The sequence below is a fragment of the Acinonyx jubatus genome, chromosome C2, assembly GCF_027475565.1.
Source record: "Acinonyx jubatus isolate Ajub_Pintada_27869175 chromosome C2, VMU_Ajub_asm_v1.0, whole genome shotgun sequence".
Lineage (NCBI taxonomy): Eukaryota > Metazoa > Chordata > Mammalia > Carnivora > Felidae > Acinonyx > Acinonyx jubatus.
In genome coordinates, this window is record NC_069384.1 from 102919220 (window position 1) to 102928623 (window position 9404).

Genomic DNA, 9404 nt, shown 5'->3' on the forward strand with positions numbered 1-9404 from the left:
CACAGGTGCCTCCCGACCTTGGGAAATCACAGGTTGTCTTTATTATAACACTGATGAGGGCAATGCAATGGGAGACAACAGGGGGCTGTTTAAATTCTGTAGCTATTATGATCCCAAATCAGAAAGCGTTTGAGCTCGCCTGTAGGGCACTTCTCTGTGACTGCGGCCTTCTCTTTTGGTGCTTGAGACCGAGAATGTCTGAGCAGGGAACCTTAACTTGAGCACCAAAGATTGACATAAAGTTCATGTTTCGTCGCTTCCTCTTCAGATAACCTGTTAATAATGGCACAAATTTATCATCTTTGATCCTTTTCCTGTATTCTCTCAAAAGGAGATTGATGTAAGTATATAGGCAGAGACCCAAAGAAGCCCAACTTTCTCCCTCCCTCCCTTTTTTTTGGTAGGTGAGCACTTTATCACCTCAGATTTTTCAGCTTATGGGTTTTAAGTATGTACGTCTGCATCTGAATGTTTCCTTCTATCCAACCTTTCCAGGCCAACATTATCTTGTGTAGAGTGCACGGGGCACAGCTCACAAATCCAGGTATAGCAAGTTGACTGTCACTGCTGAGGCTGCCATTGTTTGGCTCCTAAAGCTCTCTGCCACTTCCCGGCCGTGCTGAGTTACAGAAATCTTTGGCAGAGTTGGGAACCCATGGGCCTCTAAGCCAGTCTCCCTGCAGAAATGGATGTAGCCCTTTTAGTTAGGTGCAATAGCTTCTTTATTAGGACCTGAGTAATCTGTAGTTTAAAGTGGCTGTCAGACTTCTTTCTGCTTCTCCCAAACATTCAGCCTCTTCCCTTATACGTTATTTTCCTCAATGGGCTGAGACTCTTTGGAAAACAGAAGCCAGTTAGGTCTAATAGGAGCTCCTTCTGCTCTCTTGCTGTAGAATTCTTTTCAGGTAAGGAGGTAGAGGGAAAGACACAGGTGGAAAATTGAGTAGCTCAAAGCACTATTTAGTCACAGTAACTAATTCTAGAGATAATGACACTAAAAATTAAAAAAAAAAAATTTGATCAAGACTGTTATCCGTAGAGTTTAGGTTCACAACAGAATTGAGGGGAAGGTACAGAGACTTCTTGTATATTTCCTGCACCACACCTACCATACATAGCCTCCACCATTACCAACATCCTCCACCACAGTGTTAGTGATGAGAGATAGAAGCAGAAAAACGTTCACCTTTAGCCCAGTTGGCTGACCTGTAGCCACAGGTCCTGTCCCTGTGCTACGTCAATAAACTTACTAAGGTGCACCATACAATGTCTTAAGAATTCTTTCTTGGCAGTTGTGCTCCACAATCCCACAGTATTTTTGGTGGCCCGTATGGGGACAACGGGGTGACTCCAAGAGCATCAGTGCAACTTGGTAAGTCTTCTTTACCCCGTCTTTGTTTCCTTCCAGTTTTTTTTTTTTTCTTTATCAGAGATGTCCTGAATAGTTTGACCCTTTGGAACATGTCTTGTTTGAGTGCTCAAGAGAGAACCTCTTGCCTGTGGCCACACTGTGGGGAGGAATGGACTCTTGCTTCCTGACTATTACCTCAGCCCTTAACAGCGCTAAGCTCAGAAAGCAGATTCTCCTTGTTTTTTTTTCTGTTCTTTTAATGCATGTATTCTTGTCAGGCACAGGACAGCCACATGTGTCATTAGGATGTCCACCTATCTCAAGACTTCTGTGTAAGGTTTCCTCCTAAATAACTCGATGAGCATAAAATCCGAGATAGGTCTGACTGCATGCTTCCCAAAAAGGATTGGCCAGAACTATTACCCAGTTGGGACACTCACCCAATAGGGGACTGCTCCCTTGGGACTGGATCATGGATAAAGCTCATGGATCATGGATAAAGCCTGGATTAGATAGAAGTTCCATACTTTTGTTTTCTTCCATGTCTCTCATTTGTCCTTACCCATGGGTTGTTTGGCGTTCTTGATCCTGCTCTCTAGATTGAAAGTACTTCTAGCTTAGATACAGGATAACTTAATATGATGTAAATTAGCTGCCCCTTCTTGGCAAAGTCCAGGACCTTTACCCCATCCATTAGTACTAGATCTAGAGGCTTACAAAGGGTATTATTATTATTATTGGTCATCAAATATATCAACTGCCCCAAAATGGAAAGAGGCAGCCCCAGTCTCTACATAGTTTCAGTCCATTCACTGGCACCCATGGTAGTCTAGAATGCAAAGGGGAAGTGAAGGGAGGTCGACATCCCTTCTCATGTAGTACAAAGTTATCAGAGTAGTTGAGAAAGAGGGATGCCTCCCACCACTTGGAACCCCAGGACCTTTGGCAATATTCCAATGGGATCCAGTCAGAAGCTGAGGGGGATTTTGGTAATGGACTCCTACTTAGTTGACGTACTCTCCGAGTTTTGTAGAAATTGACTATGGGATCAACTTCCTCAATTTCAATTCCCCTTTGGGCCGTCTCCTAACACATTGGAGTCAAGTTGGACAACAGGATTTAAAGAAGAAGTTCCCATCTTCTTTTGTAATAATGCCTGGCCTCAATATTCTCTGGAGGATGATGAAAAATGGCCCATTAATGGGTCCTTAAATTTCAATACTATTTACCAATGGGACCTTTTTTTATAGGTGTCAGGGAAAATGGTCTGAAATCCCATATGGTCAGGCCTTTATGGCCCTGTACCAAAACCTTGATCTGTCCATAGTCCTCTAGGGGGCCTAAGGATACCCCCTTATCCTTAGGGATATGGATATGACCCTCCCGCCCTGAAGCCACCATCAGCTCAGCTGCCTCAGGCCCTTCTACTTCTGTTAATCTGCCACCTTCTCTGTGTTCTGTCCTGTTCTCTCTGTGTCCCACCCCCTGCCCAGGTTGCTGCTAAGATCCTGTACCTGCCTCCCTCTGTTTTTGCCGAATCACTCATCTCCTCTTTGTTTGCTTCTTTTGTGTGTCAAATCTGGAATATATCTTGAGAGGACTGGATGAATGTTGCCTGACTCTTGATATACATGGGGTTTCCTGCCTCCTCTATTTTCCAGGCTAATGGCTATAATAATTGGAGTCGAATGTCTGGTTAGTCTACCTCGGGACAGGGACTTTAAGGAATATTCCCAAGCAGATGCTGAAACTCTGTTCGTTTCCTGGAGGTTCCCTGTCTTCTCCAGCCTGGCATGGATTGCTTATTTTCACTTTTTGTGTGTGGAAAGAAAACGTGTGTCTGTTCATCTGTCCAAGCTGACAAGCTTTAGGACCATGAGTCCTCTTTCTTGGCACCCCCCTGCCCCCCCCCCCCCCCCCCCGGGGCTTTTATCCACCTCCCCACCTCCAGCCTTCCTGGCCTAACCTCACTTCTTCTGCAGCCCCTCCCCCTCCCCCCATTTCTGCACCATCATGCACGGGGCTTGCATAACCTGCTCCTATACCATCCCCAGGCCTCCCGTGCCAATGGCTCCTGCTCCCCTACCCTCGCTATCAAAGAACAAAGAGCACCCCTCCCTGCACTTAAACTGCCCACTTCATTTCCCTACTGGTGCCCCAGGTGAAAATTCATAGTGAGGAACAAATTGATTAACTTTTAGCTGGCCCCAGGTGCAACATAGTAACCTAATTTAAATTTGTTAGTTTAATTAAGATAGACATGTCTTTAGAGTTACCAGCATTAAATGTAAAACTTTTATCCTACCAAGGCTTACTAAAGTGCAAATAAGCTCATGTTGTGTCTGTTGCAATCTGTCAGGAAAAGATGGCTTACTACGATAGCTAAATTTGTGTGTCTCGAAGTTCTCATGGGTAATCGTTAAAATAGCTGTCAGGGGCGCCTGGGTGGCTCAGTCGGTTAAGCGGCCGACTTCAGCTCAGGTCATGATCTCGCGGTCCGTGAGTTCGAGCCCTGTGTCGGGCTCTGTGCTGACAGCTCAGAGCCTGGAGCCTGTTTCAGATTCTGTGTCTCCCTCTCTCTGACCCTCCCCCGTTCATGCTCTGTCTCTCTCTGTCTCAAAAATAAATAAATGTTAAAGAAATAAAATAAAATAGCTGTCAAAATATTTGGGAACTTGGAACTTTAAAGTTTGTCTAACTTAGATGACAAATTGGGTTAAACACATTGGATATCTAAGTCTTTTCCAAATAAGACAGAATACTAAAGTATTGGTTACTGATTGTAGGTTTGTCTGCTTTTAGCTTCTTATTGCAGAGAAACTGAGGATACTTGGGTCTGTTGGTAAACGTGCTTTATGCTTTATTGAGAGATCATAGTATGGAAGAACATGTTTTAAGAAATTATGAAATATATTTACAAATTTCATATCTAAAGAATTCTGGTATAGCAGTTTGCAATTGGTTACTACTTAATTTTCACTGGACACTAAAATTTCTAAGAGTTAAAATTCTGCTAAATGTCATGAAGACTGATGGAAGTAAGAGAAGCAACTCTGTGCAAGAAAAGATGTGTTTTTAATAAGAAAGACAAAAGGAGTGGAAATACATAGGACATAGGAAATACTTAGGACAAAATCTGAATGAAAAAGGAAGTTGTAGAAAGTTTGTAAGAGAAATCTTTGGAAAAGAATTTTATATGTGGTCAGTACTAAGGTTGAAATGAATGGATTTTAAAAGTATACTGGTGTAGGATTGAAATTCTGCTTTTCTCTCTGTGTTAAAATGACAGTCTTCAGAGCTCCTGGGTGGCTCAGTTGGTTAAGCATCCAGCTTCAGTTCAGGTCATGACCTTGCAGTTTGTGAGTTCAAGCCCCATATCGGGCTCTGTGCTGACAGCTCAGAGCCTGGAGCCTGCTTTGGATTCTGTGTCTCCTCTCTCTCTGCTCCTCCCCTGCTCACACTCTGTCTCTCTCCCAAAAGTAAACATTAAACCCATTTTTTTTAAATAAAAAAAATAAAATGACAGTTTTCTTAGATTGTTGGACTGCTCTTGATAAGAATATGTAAACAAAGTTTTTTCTTCTCTTTACTTCATCTGCCCAGAAAACCAAACTTCTATGTTTTGCCTTTTTAGGTCTTTGATTACTTAAGAAAGTTAAAACTTCTCAATGTTAAAGGAGTTAAGTTTTACTAACAATTGTAGAATCCCTTATTGCCACCTTGGTTAAATGTAAATATTGAATTTTTAATGATCTATAATCCAATTGAGGCATTCGCTTTAAAACTTTCTGAGGTTTTTAACAAAATCCCCTCAGATTTGAATTGTAAATGAAGTCTTTTTTACTAAATAGGCTTGTTTATTTGGTATGTTAAGTTACTTGGAAAGCACTGTCAAACCAATAATAATTAGTCTTAGGTTGTTGCTCCAACTATTCTAGAAAGTATATGAAATTCCTGAAGTTTTAATATCTGCTGGTATAAGGTCATTACTTGAATTATTGAAATGTGCATTACAGAAATAACCGGATTTCCTTTTCAAATGAGCTCTCATATCAGATCTTTAACTGTGTCCATTTCTGAGTTGTTTGTGTGTTTGTTTTTTGGTGATTTATGGTTATTGTTCTGATGCACTTGCAAAATCTGTTTTGTCTTCAAGGAGATTCATAAAAAGGACTTTTGACAAATACAGGTTTTTGATACCTGTAAAATCATAAAACTGAACTGGGTAAGAATTTCCAGAAGTAATGGGAAAGTTGCATTCAAACTGAGCAAAAATTAATAACATAGGACTGAATGAACTGAGAAAGATGATAAAATATTCCATTATGGACAAATGGAAGCATTTAATTTTTTTTCCCTACCTGAACCTTCTAGAATTCAGAAACTGAGTATTCTTTCTTCCATGGCAATTATAATTATTTTTGTACATTGAATAAGCATCTATTCTTCTTGTAATAGTACACCACTGGAAACATTGGTTAGATTACCAAGGCTTTGACTGGAATGTCATATTTGAGAAAGACATGCAGAGACTGAGGTATGACCAGACAGCTCTAAGGAATTAATGCTGAGTTTATGGAGCCAATAAAGCTCCTTGAGAATGTTAGCCTGATACCTTGCTTACAGAGTTCCCAGCAACCTTAACAGGTGAGTAGAGAATGTTACTTCCTGCCTGGTGCAAGAAACCTCAGGATATTTTGAGGACCTTGAGAAGAGGGATACACCCAAATCTATAGGTATTGCAGGAAAGTCTGATGGCAAATATTTAGCTTGGCTCTGGCCTCAAGAGGCTATTAAAAGTTTAATCTAAAGATTCCTTATAGGGGCACCTGGGTGGTTTAGTCAGTTAAAAGTTTGACTCTTGCTTTTGAGCCAGGCCATGATCTCACAGTTCATGGGATTGAGCCCCCCATCAGGCTCCCTGCTGACAGTGTGGAGCCTGCTTGGGATTCTCTCTCTCCCCCAATCTCTTTGCCGCTACCCCACCCATGAGCTCTCTCTCTCAAAATAAATAAATAATAATAACAAAAAAGGATTCCTTATATAAAGTCCTAGCAAAGCAGATTTTAAAGAATCTGTGTGATCAATCACTATTGTTGCTCAGCTTGTGTAAATAATCAGGCCAACCTTGTTATAACTGGACTTGTTTTACAAATGAATTAGTCTTGATTTTGCCCTGTCTAGAAATAAGGGTGAATTTAGAAATATTATCTTTCGATAATGCATCCTTATGGATGTTAGATTCTAGGTTTAATTCTCTTTAAATGTTTGTTGTTTGCCTAAGCTGGACTACTTGAGGAGAATTTCAGACCGATGGCCATAATAACTCATATATAATCTTTCTGCTTATTACTCTATGGAGATAATAAAAGGGACATCATGGGCATATGACTATTTAAACAGCTGGACAATGGGATGGACTCCCCAACAAATGAGTAACTCAGCTATCACCTTGATCAATTCTATGTGGCTGGAATAACAAAATTGCTCCTTAAAAGTCAGAGCATACCCCACTCCATGGAGTTAACTACAAACTTGCAGAGATAATGGATGGCCCCCACCTTCCTTATAACTGGATTGGAGAATGCACTTGGGGATGCCCTTATCTCCTGGGACAAGTCATCTCCCACTTGCCAGCAATTCCTTGTAATTAGGATATTAAGGCTAGACACCAGGCAAAGAAGGCTTCTTAATGGTTTTATCCCTTAGTCCTATTTGTCCCAGGAGCCACCTCTATTGATGTAAAATTACAAGCAGAGCCTCTTGCAAAGCATACAGTGGCCATCTTTAACCACACCCAAGAAGTCACGCCCATACTAGCACATATAGGCATGTTTCTATTACTCTCAAAATTTTAACTGAATATTCCAACCCACAAATAGGCTCATGGAAACAAATTTCTTGACTACATAGTCCTTCTTATTGATACACCCTGGAAGGATTGTATCAAATATGGGATAGATATATGTAGCTTACTCCTATGATAGGACAACTAAGCCAAAAGGTCCTTTTATGATGGGAACAGAAAAACCATACCCCTGATTCATGGTCCAATAGTACTTGCCGAATGGAACGTCTCCCCCCAAGAAGTCTGTGACCATACCATTATTTTATAGGGAATGTTTTGGTTTGCTACTGATTAGACAAGGCAACCAGGCATCAGATAGCTTGCACCTAATGAAACACAATGGATATCAGTGGTTATATGACCCAAATTTGTGGCCCTGGCTTCCACCAGGCTGGACTGGAAGATGTACTATAGGTTATGCCCGGATGCACGGCCATAGCACTAGGACTGTCATAAGTCCAGCTAATCTTCCATATTTAAAGCAATGATGGAAAAGATCCATGTTCCATTGGTATGAGCATCTGACCTCTATTTTTCTTCCATCAGTAGGTTTAGAAGATGGCACACAGAGGCCCTTGATAAATACACAATTAAGGCCTCAAATGATTCTCAAAATAGCATTACATTATTAAACACTAAAGTAACTCAAATATGTAAAGCAATTCTACAAAATAGAATGGTATTAAATGTCTTAAGAGCAGCACAAGGAGGAATGAATGGCATTATTAAAGTGGAATGTTGTGTCTATGTTCCAGATTTTAACAAAAATATAACAGGATTACTTACTGATATCAATAGTCAAACTATTCCTTCTGAAGACTCTACATTGCCACTTAATGACTGGTTATATTCCTGGTCAGGAAGTGGACTATGGTCTATGCCAAATGGTCTTCTCATTGCTCTTATTTTCATTATAATATTAATACTAATGCATTGTCTCATTTGCTTTGTTCTGTCCTATTGTCAAGATACAAGCAAGCAATTCCTGACTCCTTCACCCAGCTGACAGCTTACTACTGCCCGGATGTTCACTGTGGACTCTACAGCAGTGGCCTTCTGCAATCTACTTGTAGAAACAGATAGTGACCAATTTCAGTCTATAGGGACATCTCTACAACCATCTTTTTCTGTCAGCTTGAAGAAGTTCAGAAGATGAGCCCTTCACCCTTCAACAACCTTAAAGATTTAAGGACCAAAATTGTTAAGGGGAGAAATGAGGGATAGAAGCAGAAAAATGTTCACCTTTAGGCCAGTAGGCTCACCTACAGCCTGCATAGTTTTGATAAGGATCAAATACATGCTGGTTGCTACATTCTTAAAGGGTTTCATGACTGCCTGTACATCTCACCATTAGTTAATATTGAGCTGAATGATAAGTACCAGAGAAATCCTGGGAAAGTAGTTTTAGGAGTAGAAATTTAAAGAAAACATTTATTTAAAAAAATTTTTTTCAATCTTTATTTTTGAGAGACACACACACACACAGACTGTGCGAGTGGGGGAGGGGCAGAGAGAGAGAGAGACACACACACACACAGAATCTGAAGCAGGCTCCAGGCTCTGAGCCGTCAGCACAGAGCCCAACGTGGGGCTCGAACTCACGGACCGGGAGATCATGACCTGAGCTGAAGTCGGACGCTTAACCGACTGAACCATCCAGGCGCCCTTCAAAGAAAACATTTATGATTTAACACTCTATGTACATCCCCTCCCCCTTGAGGACTAAGCATATAACCACCACCATCATAGAGCAAAAGTGCAGATTTTTCTGCCCATGGGTCCTGACCCCCAGCTACTTAAATAAACTTACTAAATTGTACCACACAATGTTTCAAGAATTCTTTCTTGGACTTTGCATTCCAAGATCCCACAATAGTACATTTGTTACAAATGATGAATCTACATTGACTCATCATAATCACCCCAAATCCATAGTTAATATTACCGGTTCAGTTCTTTTAAAGAGAATAATTTTTATAGAAGTATAGTGCATTTATTGCTAAGGAAAGATATCCATATTATTTTGACAGAAAACTAAAAATCTATCAATGACACCAGTGTTTAGATAGAAAATGTATATGCATAATAAAGCTGAAATGAATATATACCATCATGTAACGGTGGGAATCTTGGGATACTGGCAGAATCCATACGTCATAAGCAAAATTTTCAGTAACTGGATTGGTGAAGACATCTGAAATTTGG